Source organism: Neolamprologus brichardi, chromosome 17, assembly GCF_056152115.1.
Source record: "Neolamprologus brichardi isolate AB-2024 chromosome 17, ASM5615211v1, whole genome shotgun sequence".
NCBI classification, from domain to species: Eukaryota; Metazoa; Chordata; class Actinopteri; order Cichliformes; family Cichlidae; genus Neolamprologus; species Neolamprologus brichardi.
Genome location: NC_142120.1, coordinates 22,514,755 through 22,537,516, shown reverse-complemented (window position 1 = coordinate 22,537,516; position 22,762 = coordinate 22,514,755). Strand labels below are relative to the sequence as shown.

Sequence of the window (22,762 nt, the reverse complement as noted above, 5' to 3'; positions counted from 1 at the left end):
GTGGGTGGCCCCCAGACTCCCTTCACCTGAGTCGCCACCGTTGCCTTCCGCACGGTCGGCCCCCTGAACTGTGTCCACTTCGGCGCCGCTGCCTTCTGCGCGGCCGGCCTCCGGACCTCCGTCACCTGGGTCGCCGCCGTTGCCGTCTGCACGGCTGGCCCCCGGACCAGTGCTGTCATCATCGCCGTTGCCTTCCTTATGGTCGGCCTCCCGAATTGTTTCCACGTCGCCGCCGTTGCCGTCCACACGGTCGGCCCCCTGAACTGTTTGGACTCCTGTGCTGTCGGCCCCCTGGCCGGCCCCCTGAACTCTTCTGTTTTGGACTCTGTTTTTTGGGCTCCGGTGTATTTCTTTTGTTGTTGTTTTTTTTGGTGCTGGGCTCGTGTTTTGTTTTTTTGACTTTCTAGTGCTCCTGTTTTGTTTTGCCTCCTGTGTCTTTGCGTGTATGTGTTTCCTGTTTTATTGTGAAGGTTTGCGTCTTATGTGAGTGTTTTCAGTTTGCCTCCCTAGTCTCGTCACGTTAATCACTCCCAGCTGTGTCCCCCACCTGTGTGTAATCTCCCTGTGTTCTCTGAGTGTTTTTAAGTCGTGTCTTCTGTCTTAGTCATTGCTGGTTCGTCTGTGTTGTTTCCCCTCGGTCTCCCTGCGTCTCTCCGTATGTATTTCCCCGGACCTCCCTGCATCTTCGTTTCTGGTTTGTTTTGTTAGTTTTACCCAGTTTAGGTTTTCCAGTTTCATGTTCACCCACCTTTGCTGTTTGTACCCACTCCTGTAAATAAATACTCACCTGCACCAGAGCTGCCGCCTTTTGGGTCCTTTCTACAACTCCACACGTCTGCCACTCGGACGTGACACACATATAATAATGTGCCACAAACAGGACTTTAATATCGCCAACCATTCCCATTTTATTATGGTGTATCCATATAAATGGCCCACCCTGTAGAATGGGAGGGAGAGTCTTCTTCTTTTCAGCCCCTCTTCTGTAGAATGATCTTCCAGTTGTACTTATAGCCTCCAGTTGTACATATAGCCTCAAAGTACAAAGTTGTACTTTGAGGCTATATAAATAAAATAGAACTGAATGAAATTAAATTACTTTCTATGTGCTGTGCAGGGTCCAAAAACTAACTTCAAAGAATTAGTGCAATGGTATTAAATAAGTAACTACAGTGATGTGGCCGCTCTACATTAAGAGACTTTTGTACAGGCAAGTCTGTTTGAAATGCAGAAAATTCATTAACAGCGCCATCAAGTGGAAGAACAGTGAAAAGCAGCCAAGCAGCAGTTTCCAGTTAGTTTCTGTTTATTTCATAACTCTTCTGCATATATTATCAACAGTTTAACAAACAGGATTCTTTTAGTTAAAAACACGATGTAACATTGATGGGTGGAGGTCTAACATGTGAAACACTTAAACCACTTCTACACACAGAAACTTTTGGCTTATTCAGACCAGTTTGGCAGCGCTGTATTTGGGAGAGGTGTCAGTAAAGGTTCTCGATGGAGGGCAGCAGCTTCACACTCACACAGACGGAAACTAATTCCACTACTGCCAGTACAACACAACATCCCCAGGTTTGTACGACTGCTGGGCTAATGCAGTCAAAGTCATGCACTAAGAAAACTTTGCAGGTTTCCAACAAAAAGTCACTTTTTCAGACGTGTTGGAAAATGTCCAAAATGCTGCAAAATGTGCGAGCCACGAGCATCAGTTTGTGCCTCTGAGGGGTTTTACCACGAGTGCAGATAAAAAGCTTGCCATTCAAATTAAAAAAAAGAATCCTATAAATGTCTTTATGCTAACTCTAACTTAAACAAAAAGCAGATGAAACCATAAAGTTATTGTTACAAAACATCACCCAAACTGAAAGCTTTATGCTGGAAAATCTTTAAATTTAGTTTAGTTTAAGATTGATTCATGATTTTACAGACACTGGCATTTTCAGGTTAATGGGAAGTGGTGTGAAATATATGTTTCAGATGGCTTTGATTTGATTGTAATTTTTTAATCTCTGCATGAAACACATTAAAAAAGATACTCAAAGAAAACAGCTGAGATAAGTTGTTTAACCAAATATTGCGTTTTGCATATAAAACCGTGAATAAAAAGCATGATTATTTAATTTTCACAAAAATTGACAGTGGGCCTTATAATTTGGTGCGCCATATGTATGAATTCTGGTTGTGCTTACTGACCTAGAACTGATTTTATGTGGTGCGCGGCGCTAAAAAATTGGTCAAAAAAATGTTTTAGTATGACTTTGGTCAGCTACGAAGCCGCACCAGAGCATTACGGCTACTGTAGTCAGGAGCCTTGCAGAATAATCTGGGTCCAAAACTCCATCTGCTTCAGGTCCCAAAGTCAAACGAGCACTGCGGCATCACTGAGATTTAAAAAAACTGTCTAAATTCTCTCATCTTTAATAAAATGATCAGCGTTGCTGCTTTACCAGGCGTAACAATTAAGGCATCCATGATGACAGAATTTATTAAATTTAATGGAGTTAGAAGTTAGCAGGAAGTTAGCTCGCTAGTTTCCATCTAAACATGATATAGCATGTTCTGACTGAGAGATTTCTGAAACAAATTAAAACATACAGCTCTGCTATCACTTCCAACATAAATGAAGACAGAAATGTAAACAGCAGTGACTTTTGTAGGGTTACTGAAGTTGGGCTAGCTGATATATAATGATGTGCTACGTGATCGCTAGCGACACAGTTATGTTAGCATAACATAAAATCAGTGAGGCTGGAGGATGAACGCTAACTTTTTTTCACTCAATAAAAGTTAACATAAGGGTTCCTGATGATTTCGACAAATGCAGTCACATGGCAGGATGCTGTAAACGGACCAAACATTAGTCAGGAGAACAACTGAGATAATCCATCGACAATACGAGATTAGTCATTAATATACTGAAACAACATGGGAATAGAGCAGCTGCAAAAGGATTCAGCATTAATGAATCAATGGTACGGAAGTTGAGGAAGCAAGAAGAATGAGTTGCATAAAGTTTGACTTATCTGACTGTTTTGTTTCGCTTAATGCGCCTTATAATCCAGTGCACCTTATGGTCCGAAAAATATAGTAATAATTTTAGGGGCTAAAATAGTTTGAATTACTGTGAATAAAAGATTGATACAGCTTCATCTCTGGAAATCAGATCTCCCGGAGAAAAATCTCTGTGGTCCTAATAAAACAACATTATCAGATCCTAAATGGAAATAATGATGATTACTGAAGGTAACGATTACTTATGATGTCAGCATAAAGCGAAATTTACAAAACTGGAGCAGGTATGTGCAAAAGTTACTAATAGGTGCCTATCAGTCCTCACGTGTACACCATCTGATTAAACCTATAGAGGACTGTCTGCACCACCTCTATCCGTCAACGCCTGTTTGGTGAATTAAAGCAGGAATATCATGTGACACAGGTAAGATTGTTCAGTTCGGCAGTCAGAGAATAAAAATTCCTTGGGAGGCACAAACTGAATCAAACTGAATAAGATAAATTGCTAACTGATTCTAATAATGAGCAGTGTGTGTTTGTGTGTGAAAGAGGTATAAGGTGAGCTAATTAAGGATGCTTGTAGGACTTAAGGGTAAGGTTGGACATCTCCAACATCTCCGATCTACACAGTACAGGGTTAGCAGCTTCAAGGGTTGATGGAGTACAGTTCACAGCTACAGAGAGCAGGGCAGAGACAATAAAACAGGAAGTACTGTAAAATCTCAAACAGGCCTGTTTTTCTCATGGTTTCTTCATCCTTGTTCACTCATGGTTATTGTTTATTTGTAAAAACTAAGGAATTCCTCTAGTGTTTCACAATAAAAGCAGACACATGTACCCAGATTTTGTGTCCTAGCTCATCTGAGTCAATAATGGCAAAAGTACAAAAATGTTAAAGATGGCTTTCACTTCCAGCCTTGGAGGCAACTTGTTTACCACAGAAAATCAAATTTACAGCTTCAACTCATATTTTCTAGCATTTGGACATAAAAATCAGAAAACAAATAACAGTTTGGTCCAAATTAGTGTCCAAGTTACAGACAGGGCCACATTTATCCCAGAGATCTGACTCCTCCAACTAAGAGATCGAAACCCACAACCTGGTGCCATAGCCTGGACTGTACCACCAGCTATGACTCCCATCTTTTATATACAATATGAAGATGTTTCTGAGTAATTTCAGGCTTTTATCTTCAATAGAAGATTAATAACCATCATCTTTTAAGAAATTATATTTTTATCCACTGGTGACAGGTTTCACTGGTACATGAAGTTATCTGCTGCATTGTCAGGCTGTAGTTTTCCTATATATTTTTTACTTTTTTCCACTTTCCACTTCTAAACATATTTATTATTCCACATCGTCTTTCTTGAATATTTGAAAGTCTACACCTTATTTTACCTTTAATTGAACCTGCTGAGTATAATGTTCAATCTCAAGACTGCTTTTTTCAAATGGAAATATTCTAGATTTCCACTGAAGTGTCAGCTTCAAATGTTTAGTTCAAATGGGTTCCCTGAGAGCCAGATCCAGCACACCTAAATAGGGCTCAATGGATAACCTTACAGAGTGCAAAAACATGTGAAGAAGAGTGGTGTAAGTTTGGGACTTTTCATTGCACCAGTATGCAGCATGTTGCAAGTTGTCAAAAATGATTAATAATCATCATTACTGATCCTCCTCAGTGGTGCAGCCTTCTAAGTGACAAAGACATCACTCATGGCCCGCCACTGTAAGCCAAACTAAGGTGGTTAAACACAAGAACCTGCTGATGAGTTTCTTTGATTCATCACAGCAGTATTTTTTTGTGACGACATTTTACCAGTTTTATGTGGAAACACAGAGACACATTCCTTCTATTAAACATCTGAGGCGGTTCCTCAGTTTTATAAATGGATGCTTTATTAAATGTGAATATTTTCAGTATGTATTTAAACGTCTTCACACTAAAATAAAGAAACCTTCTGGGTCTTAAAAATGAAGACTGTAAGGAAGAACCTCAAACAAAGACGCCCTGTTGTACAGAAATCTGTTGAAACCAGCCCTTTAGCTCCTGTCACCTCTAGCCCGGTAAACATCTGCTCTCTGGTCAAGCATGAGCACGCTCAGCTGGAGGCTTCATATCAGGATTTCATATCTATCTTTTAGATGCAAACTATAAACCACTGTACAGCACATTTGTAAGGATTGATATACAACAAGCTAATCGAATCTTAGAGTTTATAAACCATATATCACATCTCTGCAGTATCTTCTTTCCAAAAGTGCTGAGTGAAAATCTGTGCTCATATTTTGATTATTCTCTCAGTCGGCTGTGGTGGTTGGCCAATGTTAGCTGACCTGTTCTGCCTGTGGAATGACTTATGGATCAAATCAAAGTTAAAGTGAGAAGAGGCACAAGTTCTTATTGTTATATGGGACAGAACGCCTTTAAATCCAGTAACTGGAGATGGTGTTATAGATGTTTAAAATCGGATTTATTAAAGCTTTCCCAGTTAAGTTTCAAGTTTTCTGGCTCGTAGTCTTTATAGACAGAGCTTATTTTCTGTAAAACATTTAGTTATCTTTGAATCTTAGCTTATATAGTAGCATTGGCTGAGAACTAAGGGAGACGTAACTTTTGCCACTGTGGCCCCCAGACTCTGGAACTCTCCACCTTTGACCTTGAGATCTGTGGACACTGTAGTCTCTTTAGTCTCTTTTAAAAAAACAACTAAAAAATAATCTTTGTGTTTGGTTAACTTTTTTTTGTCTTTTTTGTTGTAAATGCTCTGGCATTTCTTTATGAAGCACTTTGTGATCTCTGTCTTGAAAGGTGCTATATGAATAAAATTTTACTTACTTAATTTTGAGGTTTTGGTTTTCAAAGATGGCTTTAAATGGTTTGTCTCACAAAATATAAGTCTAACTTCAACAAAGCATCTTAAAAAGAAACTATTTACATAAGCTGAGTTGTTGTTATAAGTCACCTCAGTTATCACTGTTATCAGACAGAAGTGATCTTCACTAACACATTGACTCATGTCTGACTTCTTTCACAAAGTTTTTCAGCCTCTTCCAGACAAAATAGATGTGGATGCTTCTCACCCGGCATTGACAGCTGAGGTAAACAGTGGACTGACAAAGATAGGGGAAATAAATCTAGGGCTGATCTGGTCTGGAGTATCTCTTGGCTGATTAAAATTTGTTTGTCCTACAGTGGCCACCGTCGCTAGGTATGTACTTGAATTGCGAGACGCAAAAAAACAGAACTCAGTTGACTGCAGTCTGCAATCTGCTGACATCTGGTGGTGATATTTTACACTCTGGAACTTTAATGTTACAGAAAGCCTTTTTTAAATAAAATTAAATAGGTCAGAAAATGAAGATTTGCTTGATAAAATATTGAACTGGATGTCAATTTGTGCTGCCCTGTCACAGCTTCTGGCGATGGTCATTTACACACAAAGTGTTGTTTTGGTGTGTGTGCTGTTATGTGAGGTATCTGACAAAATGACATTTTAGAATCCTTTAGGATGCCAGTTTAATACAACATCAACATTTCAGTCTCCAAAAAGCAGCAGGACCCTTGTTTTCCTGTTGTTCTGCAAATTCACTTGAAATCCAAAGATATTTCAGATTTATCACATTTATAAAGCATCCAAAGGAGACGAACACACTTAACTGAGATGTTTAGGGTGTGGACAGACAGTTTTATAGGAATTACCAGCTCCAATCCTTTACTTAGTTGACTTGGCTGCCCTGTAGAGGTACTATGTCAGGACTCATTTACATAATTTTAAAAATAAATATATAATAGTAAATAATAAATATATAATCAATAAGCTGTCATGTAACCCTTGAAATCTGTAACTGCTGGTAAAGTTATTTCTTTTTCTCATTTTTTATAAAGCCCATAGAAAAATTACAGTTTGAATGGGTGGTTTTGTTGAGTATGCTTCCAAATAAAGGGTTATTCTAGAAAAACAATTTGTATTTTAGACACTTAACTAATTGACTCCACATTTTTTAAACCACTAGATCCCTGTTTCATGGATTTGTTATCCAGCCATTATTCTGTGACATATTTGAAAGTTTACAGTACTTTATGTCCAATTTGTGAAGAAGACACTCATTCATGTCTCTCTCTACAGGCACACATAATCATGCCACTTAAAGTTGCTTGACTGATATGTAGGAGGAAGTACAAAATAACGGCAAGAAAAACAGGCCACACAAAGGTAGAGAGTACTAAATACTTCGGATTCAAGGCCCTGAAAAAAACAGGAAACAAACAGCTAAGATGAGCTGACACGTGAGAATGTGAGACCCTGAATGCATCTTGCTGTTAGGGACACTGGTTGTTTGAAATGCTTCGTCCATTGTTATCTGAGATAGGCTATGGGGATGATTTAAGGAAAACTAAACACCCTTTTTACCAACAAGTGAAGGTCCCGTCTTTGTTTGAATTTGTTTTTTTGTTTGTATCCCCTCATCTCTCTTACACCGTTTTAGAAAAATAGAAATCAGGAAAACATCATTACAAAAATAAACCAAAAAGTTCATCCAAAGTCTACATCCACATAACAGCTTCACGTAAATATCGATGATATTGCACAGCAAGGGATTTCTTCCGATATGAAGTAAATCACTGACACAGTTGGTTGATTAAAAAAAGAACACGGTGGGATGTTAAAATGATTGAAACGTTGCATGTCAGGTTTTATTGTTTTTTTTTTCTTCAGAGAGACAGCAGCAGGATCCCAGGCCCTCCTTCATCAGGCAGATATGTCCTCTGAGTCCTGCTTGAAAAAAGAAAAAAAGTAAAAAAAAAAAAAAAAAAAAAAAAAAAAGAAAGGTTCAGAAGTATCACTGGTGAGTTTTGGTTGAAGGCACAGAGTTCTAAAAAGGGTGGATGATGCTGATTTTCAAAGCACAGCAGCAGGTTTTTAGTTGTTGGCGTTTCCTGATGGAGGGGATTCCTGTGGTCGGATCGACTCTCCTGATGGTTGGAGGGCAGGGCTTAAACTCTCTGTGGAGACATAAACAAGAATATGGGATGTGTTAGTGTGGGGAGAATAGAAAAACTAGAAAATATCCACAAAGCATATTCCACTAAAGATCCACAACTTTGATGCCAAAATAAACACTCTGCTGTGTCTCAGTCAGCAGACACATTCGGGCCTAATCCAGGCTGCTTATGGCACTGTTGGCCAAGTTATAGCAAATGAGCCAGATGTGACACAACAAACATGATATCTGGCTGATATAGAGGTTGTGTGCCTGAGTTGATGCAGCTAAATCCACCCATCAATGAGGCCAAATGTTGTGCAAAATCAGCTGTTGATACCAGGCCACATCTGGGCCAAACAGGTGGTACTTACTTAGGATGCTGCTGTGGCAACTACAGAGAAAAAAAGCTAATCCTCCTGGATGCATTCAGAGTTGAAGTGCTTGTTTCTATGGGTGTTTTGACACATACATTTTGGGCATCATGTGATCCAAAGAAACCTGGACATTTGGGCCAAACATTCAGTGCTAATCAGGACGATCGGAGAAAGGCAGCCGTCATTACTGGACCTGAAAAACTCCAATATAAACCAGATGATTGTACTTCTCATAGATCAAAAGAAAAGCTGTAGTTCTTCCAATGACCAGGCAATATGTAGGTTTAGGTGAGATTTTTGGGAGGGTGGGGTGGGGTTGGGGGTCTTTGTATAACAACAAAAGTTGTTTTATTAGCTGTAGCAAGCTAAGCTGTAGCGAGTCGACACAACTGTCAAATTTAAAGGATCAAATTTATCATTTTGCCACCACTGTCCCCTCACAGGAAGAAGGTTGCTGGTTCAAACCCCAGCTGGGTTCATTCTTTGACTTTGCTTGTTTTCCCTGTAGCTTAGTAGGTAGTGATGTGCGATACCACTGATTTCCTTTCCGATCCGATACCAAGTAATATTCAGGGTGGTATTGACGATACTGATCCGATACCGATACTCTGTACAAAAACTTATTTTATTTATTGTATCTCAAATTATAGCGTCATAATAATTACAGGACATCAGATTTCTTGTTCTTATCACTTAATAATGCAGAGTTCATCATATAGAAATAAAAAAAACTGAAGTTGTGCGCTATTTGAACACCTTGCCTGCCTGCAGCACTAAAGGACTCCGTGAGAGACGCCTGTCTCGCCCTAGCAGCATCTGTCCCTGTCCTCCTCTTCAGTTCGCCTCAACATACGCTCGTCATATTCTGTGATATGATTTACTCTGAGGTGTTTGACAAGGTTAGTGATGTTGCCACAACCATACATGCCAACCCTCCCGATTTTTCCGGGAGAATACCGAATTTCAGTGCTCCTCCCGAAAATCTCCCGGAGCCACCATTCTCCCAAATTTCTCCCGATTTTCCACCCGGACAACAAAATTGAAAAACCATATTGCAGGATTGAAAGCGCAGCCCAACCAATTCCAGTTTCCAACAATGGCGGCAGCTACTTAGTTTTAATATTACTCTTATTTCTCTTTCTGGGTCGCAAAAAAACTTTTAACATATTTTCAGGTGAGAATGTAGCTGTGTAAACTTCAAATATCTGAGCCGACACATCGTTTTCAACCCCCCGCGGTCTTTCGCTACTCGGGTTAAACATGATGTATAAGTCACTTTGATAACTTAAAAATGTTATTGTTTGGCTTTTTCAGTGTTTTATTTGTTCATGAGTAAATCGGTTTGGCTGAGATTAAAGTTATTCGATTAGATTAAATTAAATGTAACTTTATTAATCCCTCGGGAGGGTTCCTCCGGGGTTTTCACACAGCTGAATAAACGTCAAATAGAAAACTGATTAAACAGAAGTGTGAGACAGTCAAGAGTTTAAGTCAGCGCCCGGTTATATTTTAGATAGCAAGGAGCAGACGGCAGAGTTTCACTCCACCGAGGGAGCTCGTGACGTACTACCCGGCTTTTATACAGCCGTATTTCGCACATGACTATGAAAGGCGGAAGAGGAAGTAGTTCCTTTGAATGTAGACAATCCGAATGATATCGTTTCTTTCCACTGTGTTCCTGTTAATGATAAACTACAAATTTACCCTAAATTACTAAAATATCGATATTTTAATGTGAGAATCGATTCTAGAACATAAATGATTGGTATCGGAGGAATCGATATTTCAGGATCGATCCGCACATCACTATTAGTGGGTCATCTCCAGGTCCACAGTCCAAAGACCTGCATGTTCGGTTAATTGGGGATAATAAATTGGCTGCAGATGTGGATATGTTATCCTGTACCTTAATGCAGGATTTAGCATCACAGTAACTGATCCTGCAGACCCAACGTGCTCCACAGCAGGCTATTCTCCAGGTCAGAGACCAACAGGCAGGAAATCACTGACCAATCAGATTCCTGCACAATGAGGTCACCATCCCTGAAGATTCCTGAGAACTCAGAATGCAGACAGTCAGAGGGTCTGAAGGTTTTTTTTACTGGGGTTTAAAGACTTTGTCAGAACAGCTTCAGTTAGAAATTTAGATCCTGAGAGAAACTTTATTCCTGATGTTTTGTTTTGGCCACAAACAATATTTACTATTCTACAAGAATCAACATCTGATCCTAAATCACAGCATCTGCTTGTATTTGGACTTTATATCACATTTGCACACAGTCTGCTTGTCTTTATCTTTACTCCCAGACTGTGATAACTGGCACCTTCCTTCTTGCTTCAAATAAACTTTATTAATACAGCAGCCCTTTCAGATTCTGTGCTTTGACTGTTTTCACATTCACACACACACACACACATAGATGAATACACACTGGTTAGTTTTATCACATTGATAACCACCTGCATGTGATTTCAGATTAGCAGTTAGTTTAAGTGAATCCAGATAAGGAAAAGAGATCATGGGTATTTTGAACCTGCTTCATGGTCAGTGTTGGGGAGTTACGGAATACATGTACCAGTGTTATATATGTTCAAAATTCAAAATAATAATAATAATAATAATAATAATAATGGATTGGATTTATATAGCGCTTTTCAAGGCACCCAAAGCCTACAATGCCACTATTCATTCACTCTCACGTTCACACACTGGTGGAGGCAAGCTACGGTTGTAGCCACAGCTGCCCTGGGGCAGACTGACAGAAGCGAGGCTGCCATATTGCGCCATCGGCCCCTCTGGGGGTATTCCGTCACAGTTACCGCCTAAATGCGCATGATTATTTGCAGGTAGCAGGTACTTAATGCTATCCATCAAGTCTAACAGTCTGCAATCTATGAACTAACTTCAGCTAATGCCAGCTAACAATGTTAGCTTGGTGGCGAGCTAGTTTCCTCTTTGTGTTGTATCTTCTGTGTGTCCTTGATTGTGCATGAATGTTTAAACCGGGAGGGAGAAATGGAACTCCAATTTTTTACTCCACAGATTATAAACCACTGTGTGAGGGTTTGTGTGGATAGGAAAGAAGCTGAGAGTAAGAGGGCTACTGCAGGGTGGTCGACAGCTCAGGGTCTGCATGTGCCTCCACCCCCACCTTACACCATCTTCCTCGAAGTTAATCCACCAGCGGTGGCAGCAGATGGTGCTGCGAGCGTCCACGGCTGTGCCCTCAGCAGCTCCTGTAGTTATGATTGCACGTCTGAGGCATTAAGTTGGATCAGTGTAATCCACTGCAGCATATGCAGCAGCCAAATCCAGCAGGCAGGAAAACCTTCCTCCTACACTTTCCCTCAACAAATGCTCTCCAAGAGGGTCACGAGGTGTTACCACGACTGACAACACCCCCCACCCCCACCCAGCTGCCAAATAAACACATCAGTCCTGAACTCGAAGCGTGTGAAGTCTTCACTACGAATACACTCTGAAAGGAAACTGCAGGTTTAAATAAAAGGCTAAACTGAGATTTGAAAGGAGAGTTTAATCTCATCCCACTAACCTCACACTCACAGAGCTGAGACGCCACAGCACAGTGTGAATCCCACCAAAGCAGACGGCCTTTCAACCACATAGGCTCTGAGACCACTGTCCTTTGCAGACATGTGTTACGTAACAATCACAACATTCTGCCATTCAGAGTGAACGCTTCTCATAGCTTCATCCTTAGTTTCTTTAAAATACCAGTAATCCTCGGGATCTCAGCTCTGAATATGCAGGAAGAGGATTCAATGAAAAGTTAGAGGGTCGAGACTAGGGATGGGTACCGGTATCCGGTGCCGTGATGGCAACGGTAGTAACAGGACCGAAAAGCAGCGCACATTTCGGTGCTTTATTTCGGTGCTTTATTTCGGTGCTTATTTTTCCTGAGCTGTGATACACTTTAGATTCTAGCCAATCATTTTACGTTTCCGAGGATAGTAGGCGGGTCCAGGTACATATGTTCTTTTAGAGCAGAGCTACAGATTAAAAATGCCCAAGGCGAAGCGGTCAAAAGTCTGACTGTACTTCACAGCAAAATATGCAAACTCAGCAGCCTGCAACAAGTGCTTTAAGGTGATACTGTGCAAAGTAGGTAACACCACAAATCCAATGAAACACCTGGCGACGCATAGCGTTTTTTAGCCGAAAAATTTGCCTTATTTGATAGCTTGCTGCGAGACCTCACACCGAGCACATCTACTGCGGGTGGGTTGCCTGTTATCGGACCCGGAGTTAGCAACATCCCCCAAGAACCCGAAGAGGAGAGTCCTGGCCCCTAGCCCTGCCAGTGTAGCAGAAATGATGACGGATGATGATGGCAGCAGCAGCCGTTCTTCTCTGCGTGAGTAGCTTAATGTTGTTCGTGTGTAATGTACGTTGAGTACGCTAACCACGTTATTACATTAATGCATGTAAGGTAAACTAGCAAACACTGTCGTAGTTACATGCGGCTGTCTTCTTGTTTGATGGCAGATACTCCCTTCACCCTGGCCAAAAAGGCTAAAATGACCAAAGAAAAAGTGGGAAACAGTTAAACATGAGAGGTTTTTGGACAAAGTTTGTGTTTTTTCCATTGTTTAAGCACTGCTTCCAGCCAAGAGTGATACCATATATGCCCCATAGCTGCAGAAAAGGCTAACATTGTTATCTTTTTACAAAAAAACAGATGAACATGAGAGGTTTTTGGACCAGTTTTGTGTTCTCCATTCTTTAAGCACCGGTTTGAGCACCATTTAAGCACTGGCACCGTTTCAAAAGTACCGGTTTGGCACCAGTATCGGATAAAACCTAAACGATATCCATCCCTAGTCGAGACAAAGTTTACTGTGGTCTAAGGAGCTTGGAAAGAAAAGCATCTGGACTTCTTTAAGTTGCTTGAAGACGTTTCGCCTCTCATCCGAGGAGCTTCTTCAGTACTAGGGTCAAATGGTGGAGAGTCCCAGATTAAAGCTCTGTGGGAGTAACCCACCAAGAGGGACAATGGACCCCCTACTGATCCTCTACCTAATCACATGAGCCAAGGTGTAAAGACGGGTGTAGGTCACACCTGTTGGTCACACAACCAAATTTTCGGGTGCGCTCATTGTGAAACCTATCCGCCCCCTATCATGTGATTTCCTGAGGTCAGATGGCCCAGGATGTGAGTGGGCATTAAGGCGTCTGGGAAGGGATCTCAAAACTGGATTATAGATGGCAGACAGTTGGTGTCGTAAACCACGGACTCTGTTCAAAAATGGTCGCATTTATGTCCACTATGAGTGACCATCTTTGATTCACAGTTTAAAATAATCCTTTATATGATTGCCAAAAAGTTGATTCTGTTCATTTGGACGTAGCATTTTCAGTGGGAGAAACTGACTGCAGGTTTCCCCAACCTTATAAACAGCACATTTGCAAAATGACTGAAACTAGCACCACTGACTAACAATAGACTGTGAGGTCAGTTTCATGATTATTAATATGCAAATTGTCATGACGATTGATTGACAACCACTGACCATCAAAGGCCTCTTTAAGCAATGCAGAGCCCTTAGCATCCAACATGAGCATAAAGGAGAGGAAGGCACTCACATCACTTAGTAATGACAACATTATCATCTTTCTGCCACACAAGGGTAGGTGCACAGTTTTGCTAAACCAGAAAGACTATCATGAGAAATACTTATGAGCCCCTGAAATGAGACCCAGGAAGTAGTTACAGGAAGAGAGTGGTTGTCTGAAGCAGTTAGAACAAGACAAAGCTATTGACTGGACCACATACCACAGGCTTTATCCAGGGGAAGCTACACCAAGTCTGTATGGTTTTACCAAAGATACATAATCAAGGTATACCTTTAAGACCAATTGTATGTATGATCAACTCGGTCACCTATAACATCTCAAAATTTCTGGCTTTGATCCTCAACTCGTTGGTAGGCAGCTGTGAACACCAAGTCCAGAACACCTTGGATTTTGTTGACAAGGTAAGAGATGTCATTATGGAGGGAGATCAAACAATTGTCTTGTACAATGTTACATCTCTCTTCGCTTATGTTCCAGTCACTGAAGCAGTGTCAATAGTCCGTAAGAGATTGCAGGATGATCCCAACCTCAGTAACAGGACCAACACTACTAAGTCATTGGTTCAGGTATGCAGATGACATCTGGGTGAAAATCAAATCTCAGGTTGTACCACAATTTATTGATGACATTAACTTGGTGGACCAACATATTGAGTTCACCATGCAGGATATGAAAAGTAGCAGGTTAGCCTTCTTAGACTGTGAAATGTCAATGAATAATGGGGTAAAGTTAAAGGTTTATTTTTACCGTAAACCTACGTATACAGATCGGTATTTAAGGTTTGAGTCTCATTATCCACTGGGGTACAAACTGGGTGTCATCAGGATGCTACAACACAGGGCAAACACCATCCCCACAGACACAGCAGCCAGGTAATAAGAAAAACATCATATCAAGAAGGCCCTAAGTAAATGTGCTTACCCTAGCTGGACATTTGTCAAAGCTGGGAAGGCACCTAAAGAAAGCTCCAGGCATTATTAATATCTGCCATTCGTGACATCACAAAGTAGTCTGCAGCTGAGCGTTTGGCTCACATGAACGAGTGTTTTAAAACCTCTGACTGAAACTGTGCCAACAATTTAATCCTGTATTTAATAGTGACTAACGGAGCAATTTATGCACACTAACACGAAGACAGGAGGCCGAGTTTTATTCACAATGAAATAAACAATAATACAATAATTTTAAAATGTTGTGAAAAATTTGAAAACATGGTGAAAAGGCTTTTCATCTGGGCTTTGTTGGTGCTCTGGTCGATCTCACTATTCTCCACTAGGAGGAGCTGGAGGATTTGCTTATCTCCTCTTAGGAGGAGTGTGGGTTGTGTTTTTCTTTGGTTGGTTTTTGGTGTCAGGGCACCCAGCCTGTCCTGTTTTGTTGACGCTTTGCTTTGAAATTCAGTGAAATGATCATGGATTGGTTCGAGTCGGATAAGGCTCTGCTGTTTCTGAGGATTTATGTCTGGAAAGGTTTAAAATGAAATGAAGGAAATGATTTGATGCCACTTCCCTCCCCATCTCACACAGGCTCAACTCTACACGTGAAATTTTACATTAAGATGAGAACAATGACATTTGGGCGCTCGCTCTTAACGCTCCAGCAGCTTCATTGCCCTCTGGACTATTTAAAGCTGGGATGTGTTGTTTCATTTGTGTGTGTGTGTGTGTGTGTATTTGTGTATTCATGAGTCCTGTATGTCTGGCGTTACTCAGTAGGAGTAATGCACAGAGAGAAGAGGCTGGAGTTGTGAAACATCCTGCTAACCTGGAGGGCTTCTTCATCCACCACTAATTTGAAGTTATCCATGGTTGCCATAGTTACAGCATCTCACAGTGAAAAAGCTGAGCTAAGAGACTAAAAACGCCTGAAAAAAAAATCTGACAGGCACATGTACGGAGGCCCAGAAATGACAAATTTCTCTGTAGGTTATTAAACATAAAAATGCCTATTTAATTAGTAGATGTACAAAGTATGGATTTTATATTAGCAGGACTGTAAAATCTATTTTATATGAATATATTTGAATGAAAGTATAGTGAAATACACAGTAAAGGTGGTCAAACAGCTGAAGCTAGCAATATGTTGCTTCTATTTTTGTTTTTCCCATATTACCTTATCACATAACCCTTTTATTTTATTTTATTTTTGGTGTAGGTTTAAGTAAATTAGATTGATCAGTTTTGCTGAACTATGAAATATTTTGGGTGCAGTGTATTTTTTGCCTACAGGTATAACAGAATAGCTTTAGTGTTTTGTTTTATTTTTTTTAAACTTGAGTATGAAGTTATACAAAATGCAGCAAGATATTAAAAAAAGAGTTTTATTGATTAAAAAATACACTATATCGGATTCGGCAGATATCCAAATTTATTTTATATTTAATTTTTTTTGGGAGATTATTTAGTAGCCATTTATTTCATTATTAAAATCATTTAATGTTGTTTTTATGTTTTCGAACTTACAACATAAAAAAATACATGCCCTTCATTGAAAAATAAACAGCAACAAAAAACAAAGAAGTGAATACTTTTATTTCTTAACGTGAGATTTTTATAATTTTGTAATTTTATTTAAGGGTCAAATATCGTTGTTGTTTCTGTGACTTCATACATGCTGCCCTTTAATTATATTATAAGTATTTTGGATTTTATTTGGATTTCAACATCAAACACTTTTTTAGAAATTTTAAGCTTTTATTGGAGAACTTAACAGGAAGCATTTTATAATTATTTCATGATTATTTATTTAAAATTCAACAGTAAGCAAATAAATTATAAGTATGTGAATAAACAGATTCGCTAAACATTGTATTATAAAGAGATGAATTATCTGTAATTCTTCCACTGCTATAACAAAGTAAATTCAAACAAATCTTTCTAAAGATTCATCTAACTTTCGATCATTATCTATGTTGTTCTAAGTTATATTCAATATCAAGATAAATTTATGGTCTTCAAATTAAGCTCACATTTAGAGTTAAAAAACAGGAAAAGCAGTAAAGCTAAAACTAATAACTATATTTATTAAAAACATTAAATAATTATTTAAAAAACATACTCGAAGACCTTAGTTCAGGAAGTGTTTCTGCAACCAAAAAGGATCTGCACAGATTTCAGCCTCAGTACAGAGAGAGAGAAATCACACACACACACACACACCTCACAGCTCAATGCATAAATTGACTGTATCCAAATGTGTTTTCACACCCAGAGATGGTCTGGCTGCTTGTTGCTTTGGAATCATGGGAAATCTGATGGTGACGGGCAGTCGAGAAGAGGACTGCAGCTGTCACAGTATCCTTACAAAATTTTATCAGCATTGCTTTCAAAGACAAGATAAAAACAGGAATCAGGAAGGCAGATAAAGTAGTTTCAACCCAATTGGCTTCAAATCAGTGATAAGCAGCTCCTGATCAAAATATATCCACCTCATGCATGACTATGCGTGATCTGATATCTGTATATTTATGGAGATTTCTAGCTGACTGGACCTGGAGTTATCCCCCCTGAGAAGGATTTTTGACTCCGATTTCACAGGGAGATGATTTTAATCCCATCCGAATGCAATGATAGATGTATTTCTGATGGAGCTCCATCTCTGGGAAAAAAACAGGGTAAACTGTTAATCCTATCTTCTTAATATCTCCTATGCCTTTATATCTCTCGGTTGTTTTAGCCTGCAGTCTCCCTCAGATAGTGGGTCAAACTGCAAAGCACCAGAAGACTTCCCTGCAGTCATAGAGATGCTTTCATGGGGTTTATCTCTCATGCTTGTGTATGAACATGAGTAGAGTCACTCAGAGCCCTGTCAACAAGTTCAAAAACTGTACACTACAACTAGCAAGCTAAAGAGCACCACTGCAAAACCTATTCATGGATTCAGTCACAAAAACAAATCAAAATTACTCCAAAAACATAAAACCATCACTTCAAACATTCTTAGCCGCACATATAGCAACAGCACTCTGTTTATAGTAACCATTGTCCATATGTAAATATGTAAGAAAAATTGTGTATGTTTCTGTTCTGTGTCCTGTGTACTGTTTGCTTGTATATGTGTCTTTCTGGCTGCTGTTACAACCAAATTTCCCCTTGTGGGACAATTAAAGGATTATTCTATTATTCTATTCTATTCTATTCTATTCTATTCTATTCTATTCTAAACACAAGATTAAGATTTGAGCTCTTGTTTTAGGTGATGCCCTAATGATAGAATGCTAACATAATTATAATGACAATAGTCAAAATGAACCGTTTATACATAAACAGGGTGTCTGCAGGTATAAGAGACCTTTTAAATGCTACTTTAAAAAATATTTATAACCAACTTGCAGCTGAGATAGTTACCCATGAAAAGTAAATAAATACTATGAATCATAATTTTCAAGCCATTTGTGATTAAATTTCCATCTTCCAATTTCAGCATACACAAATGAGTACACCTGCTAGCAAGACCTTCTCCCACTAAACTGAAGCCTAAACACTGAAGCCTTCTCAAGTGACAACCTTCATGGCTGAGATGTAAAGCCAACACTGCAGCTCCAACACCTGCAGTTCCTCTAATGTCCAGCAGAGACAGCAGTGAGTCAGTCCCCATAGGCTCCCATGTAAAAAATCCAAATATCCAACAAGATGGTGGCCAAACAATTTTTCACAGATATTGTCCAAGAAATCTGTGATACAAAAAAAGCAGCACTTTCAAAACCACAGATGTAAAGCTCATGAACAAAGGTGAATGGATCCATACGAGTTATCTTCTGGACACAATAAAGATTCATGGAAAACCATCCAACAGGTCCTAAGAAATTCTAGTCTAACCCAACCAACTAAATCAGTGCTGCGCAAACATTGAAAAAAAAAAGGTTTTATTTTTATGTTTGTATTTTCTTTTCAAGAAACTGTCTGAACTGAAATCCCATCAGTGTCATTGATATCAGTACTTTACTGTCTGTCAGAAACATGGGGCTATAATACACGGTGGCATTTCTAATGTCCTATTGAGTCAGCTGCTGAAGCTAAAACTGTTCATGTAAAAAGTACAGTTACAGGTGAACATGATCTCTCATTTGGTTTGTAAAATGTTCCTGTTCAGTGAGCAGAAGTGTGTTTCTTTCTGCTCCAGTTCATTCTCTGGTTATTCAACGGCCTAAGATGAATGAAGGAACATTCGGCGATGCTCGGCGTCGACACGGCCCACGACTTCACACCCTCGTCCTCTGTGAGAGAGAAGAGCGATGAAGATGAGCTGCAGTGAGACTGACTGCAGACGTGTTCAACAGAGTCATGAACTGATTTAATCCAACATGCTGCTGAACTCCTTTACATGAACGCTCAGATTCTGCAAGGGCCTGGACAGATCCAAAGGGACCAGATCGGTCCTGATTTTTCATTTTTATTCAACATATAACAAGAACAAAAGGGAGTAAGTGATCAGCAGGAGATATTTAACTGGAACTTGAACTTAGTGAACGGAACTTCTTCTTTGGCAATATTGTAGATAATGTTAAACTTAATCATCATATCGGGCTCCTCTGATGACCTGTTTGCTGCTGCCTGCCACTGAAAGGCTGTGAGGAGAGGGGACACTTGGGTAGTGCATTTATCGTGGCATATAATGATCAGGCAAAATGTTGAATTTTGTTGGGGATACCTACTTTGGCATAACACCTGCACTTTCAAATGTACACACAACAGGAATATCTGGACCAATCAAAGAGGTCCTGCCCTTGACTATCTCTGTTTGGTTTAGACCAGCGGTCCCCAACCCCCGGGCCTCGTTTGGTACAGGGCCGCGAGAGTTGAGGCTCAGGTGTGAAATGTATGGTTTTCAGGGTTTTTATCGGTTTTCAGCGTTATTTTGTTATCGTTTTTATCGTTAACTCGGTTTTCCTGGGTCTTTTCACGTGTGTTATGAATAAATCTACTTTTTTTCGGTACCGGTACTAGTTTTATTTTGTTGTATTTATCCGTGACACCTTAAAGGCCGGTCCATGAAAATATTGTCGGGCATAAACCGGTCCGTGGCGCAAAAAGGTTGGGGACTGCTGGTTTAGACCACAATATGGGCATAATGTGTGTCTGTTGTTCACCACATGGAGACTTTCAGAGTTGCGGAGACTTTTTTTCTTTTTTTTACTCGAACAGCTGGTCACACCGGTGTGACCTAGGATCTTTTTTTTAGTCGCATAATTGAGAACTTAGGTTGCGTGTGCGGGCAAATTGTTCGCACTCTAGAGCCCTGTTTTTATGTGGAAACTCGATCCGCACGTAAAAGTGAAAGTACAAACAAGTGAAAAGGAAAGAACAAACTGCCTCGGGTTAATACAGTTGTACATTAGGGATCTGCATACAGTAAAGTGAAGCAGTTTTACATAATTTAAGACAAATTTATGCATTTTCTGTCATGAACGGGCTGTGTTCAGGCAGGTGAGGACCCAAACGCAAAACTCACAGAAACAGAACTCAACTCAAGATCACTGCGTTATTTCAGGCTTAACACTGATACAGAACTATACTGGGAATGATAAACTGATGACTGAGGAAACACAGGGAAAATCACACAGCTTCAGGGATGAGACATCGACGGCGCAACACAGAACTGAGGGAGACGTGGACATACATACACAGAGGATTAACGAGGGAAGTGGAAGCACACGGGGAACACAGGTGACGCTGATAATCATAACGAGACACGGCAGGCGCAAACACAACACTGACGCACACTGACGGGAGACTATCAAAGTAAAACAGGAAGTACACAGAGACGCAGACCAGAGGGCGAGAGCGAACACAGACATAGCGGGCTGGGGAAAACATGAAATAAAACACGAGGAGAAACGAGGACTCACAGATACACAGAGAGGGCACACAGGGGGTAAGGCCACGAGGGGAAATCTAATAAGCAACATCTTAACACAACAACCTAGGAACCATGGAATAAATAAAGAACAAAAACACAAGAAAACTAAGAACGCTGGGTCAAAATGACCCAGTACCATGTTTCAGTTATTTCTGCACAAAAAATATATATATATTGTGCTTCAATGCCTGCAACCTTAATCAATAAAACCAGCCTTAGCTCTGACTAAAATCAGAAACAAATCATGATGGTAAAGACCAAAGCAGAATGAATATTATATTAAAATCTGTTCATATTTCACATTTTTAGCTCGTCATGAATTTCTTCTGCCCATCAAACCACAAAATGCACCTTTAATGAAAGCCAGCATGCTGCCACGAGGCCCAACCCCCAAATATTCCACAGGAAACTAAAAAAATAATAAGGTAATAATAAGCTTGGATAAGGGCACTTAGGAGAAGCAAGTCTGATTTGGCTTTTTGTAGTGATTGTGGAATCTCACACTGCACAGTGTCCTCCTATCAGCAGATTTATCCATCTGCTCACAGTAACGTCATGTGATGTCAGCACCTCTGAACAGAAACAGCTATGAACTTGAATTATCTTCACATTCTCCTGGTAATCAAACGATAAAGCAGAAACTGGCCAAGACCAGCAGCAAACATGCGAGCAGCAGTCATTAATGAAGAGTAAACCAATCAAATGAAAGTATTCAGCGGTAGTCTTCAGTGAAGTCCTCCTCGTTAGTGTCAGAGGAAGGATGTTTACTGAGAGAACTCAGAGGAGGTAAAAATCAAAAACGGAAGATGAGCCTGAGTCTTCGTCAGCTGCTGGAGGGATTAGAGAAGGAGGTGGAGGCTCCCGCCTCGTCAACCTCCATCAGCGCTGACACACATCTTTGACAGCGTCCTCAGCAGGTCGCCTCGAGGTTAATTGGAAGCCGCATCGTTAAAGATGGCTGGCCTATGAAACTCAATCAAGCGAGACCCATTGTGACTGGCTGCTGAGAGACCCAGCCTCCTGCGCCTGCCATTGGTGAGCCGTGACACTAACAGCAGCTCAACCCCAGATACTACAAACACACACACACACACTCTGTGTCTATTTATATCCGGGGTTAGACATGGTGAATATTATTACTGAGTAATTAAATCTGTGTGTTCATGCACGACTGATGCGGCACATGGAGTCAAACGTGCTGCTGTGGCCCGTCAGCTGAAAAAACAGAAAAAATAAAAACACAGTGGCGTGACGCAGTTGTGCCACCTCATCTGTGGATAATGAAACAGGATTTTCCCTCTTTGAGCCCCTAAAAATAGCTGCTTCATCCAGGAAGGGGGTCCAGCTCTGTCCAGAGCCACTGAACCAGGTCTTTATGCCATCACATTTTATTACTACAGCACTACATTATGTTGCTCCACACTGATCTCTTTGGTATAATCAGCAGAAGCCTGAAGTGCTGTTTTGAGTTAATAACATCCATTGGTTAGATTTTGCACATAAATATGACGCTGTGTTATAGTCACAGGGAGAAATAACTATTCTGTCTTGTTAGAGGAAAACATGTTAATTCAGCAGATGTCCCACAGAAAAGGAAAGTGAGGCCCTTCGTATGTGACCTCGGATGTTTGACGGTGATCCGGACAGACTGTGGCTGGAAAAGATCCGCCTCACTTTGACAACTGTACATCCAGTCCTCAGTAAACTGCTGATCCGGGTGGACGGCGGAGCCTCCACGGGCCTCACACGGGCCTCCTTCACTGACATGGAAAAGGCCTCAGGGCCTTCCTTGTGTCTGTGACAAACATCCTTGTCTCCATTCTCTGAGGCTGAAGGTGACGCACCAAAAACTGTGGCGAAGGCGTCAGCTTATTGAAAGCTTTATTTATAACTGTGGGCTCCTGATTTTGTGTCTGTAGTATA

General features: G+C 40.3%; 1 protein-coding gene across 1 annotated transcript in view; it reads right to left on the bottom strand.

The window, feature by feature from the left end:
• Nucleotides 1–1,295: 1,295 nt before the first annotated feature.
• LOC102796815 (potassium voltage-gated channel subfamily A member 5) overlaps nucleotides 1,296–22,762 on the bottom strand; it is a 40,639-nt gene continuing 19,172 nt past the window's right edge. The window contains exon 2 of the mRNA XM_006781036.3: nucleotides 1,296–8,030. The gene's annotated coding sequence lies outside the window, so the exon portion shown is untranslated. The remainder of the gene's footprint in view (nucleotides 8,031–22,762) is intronic.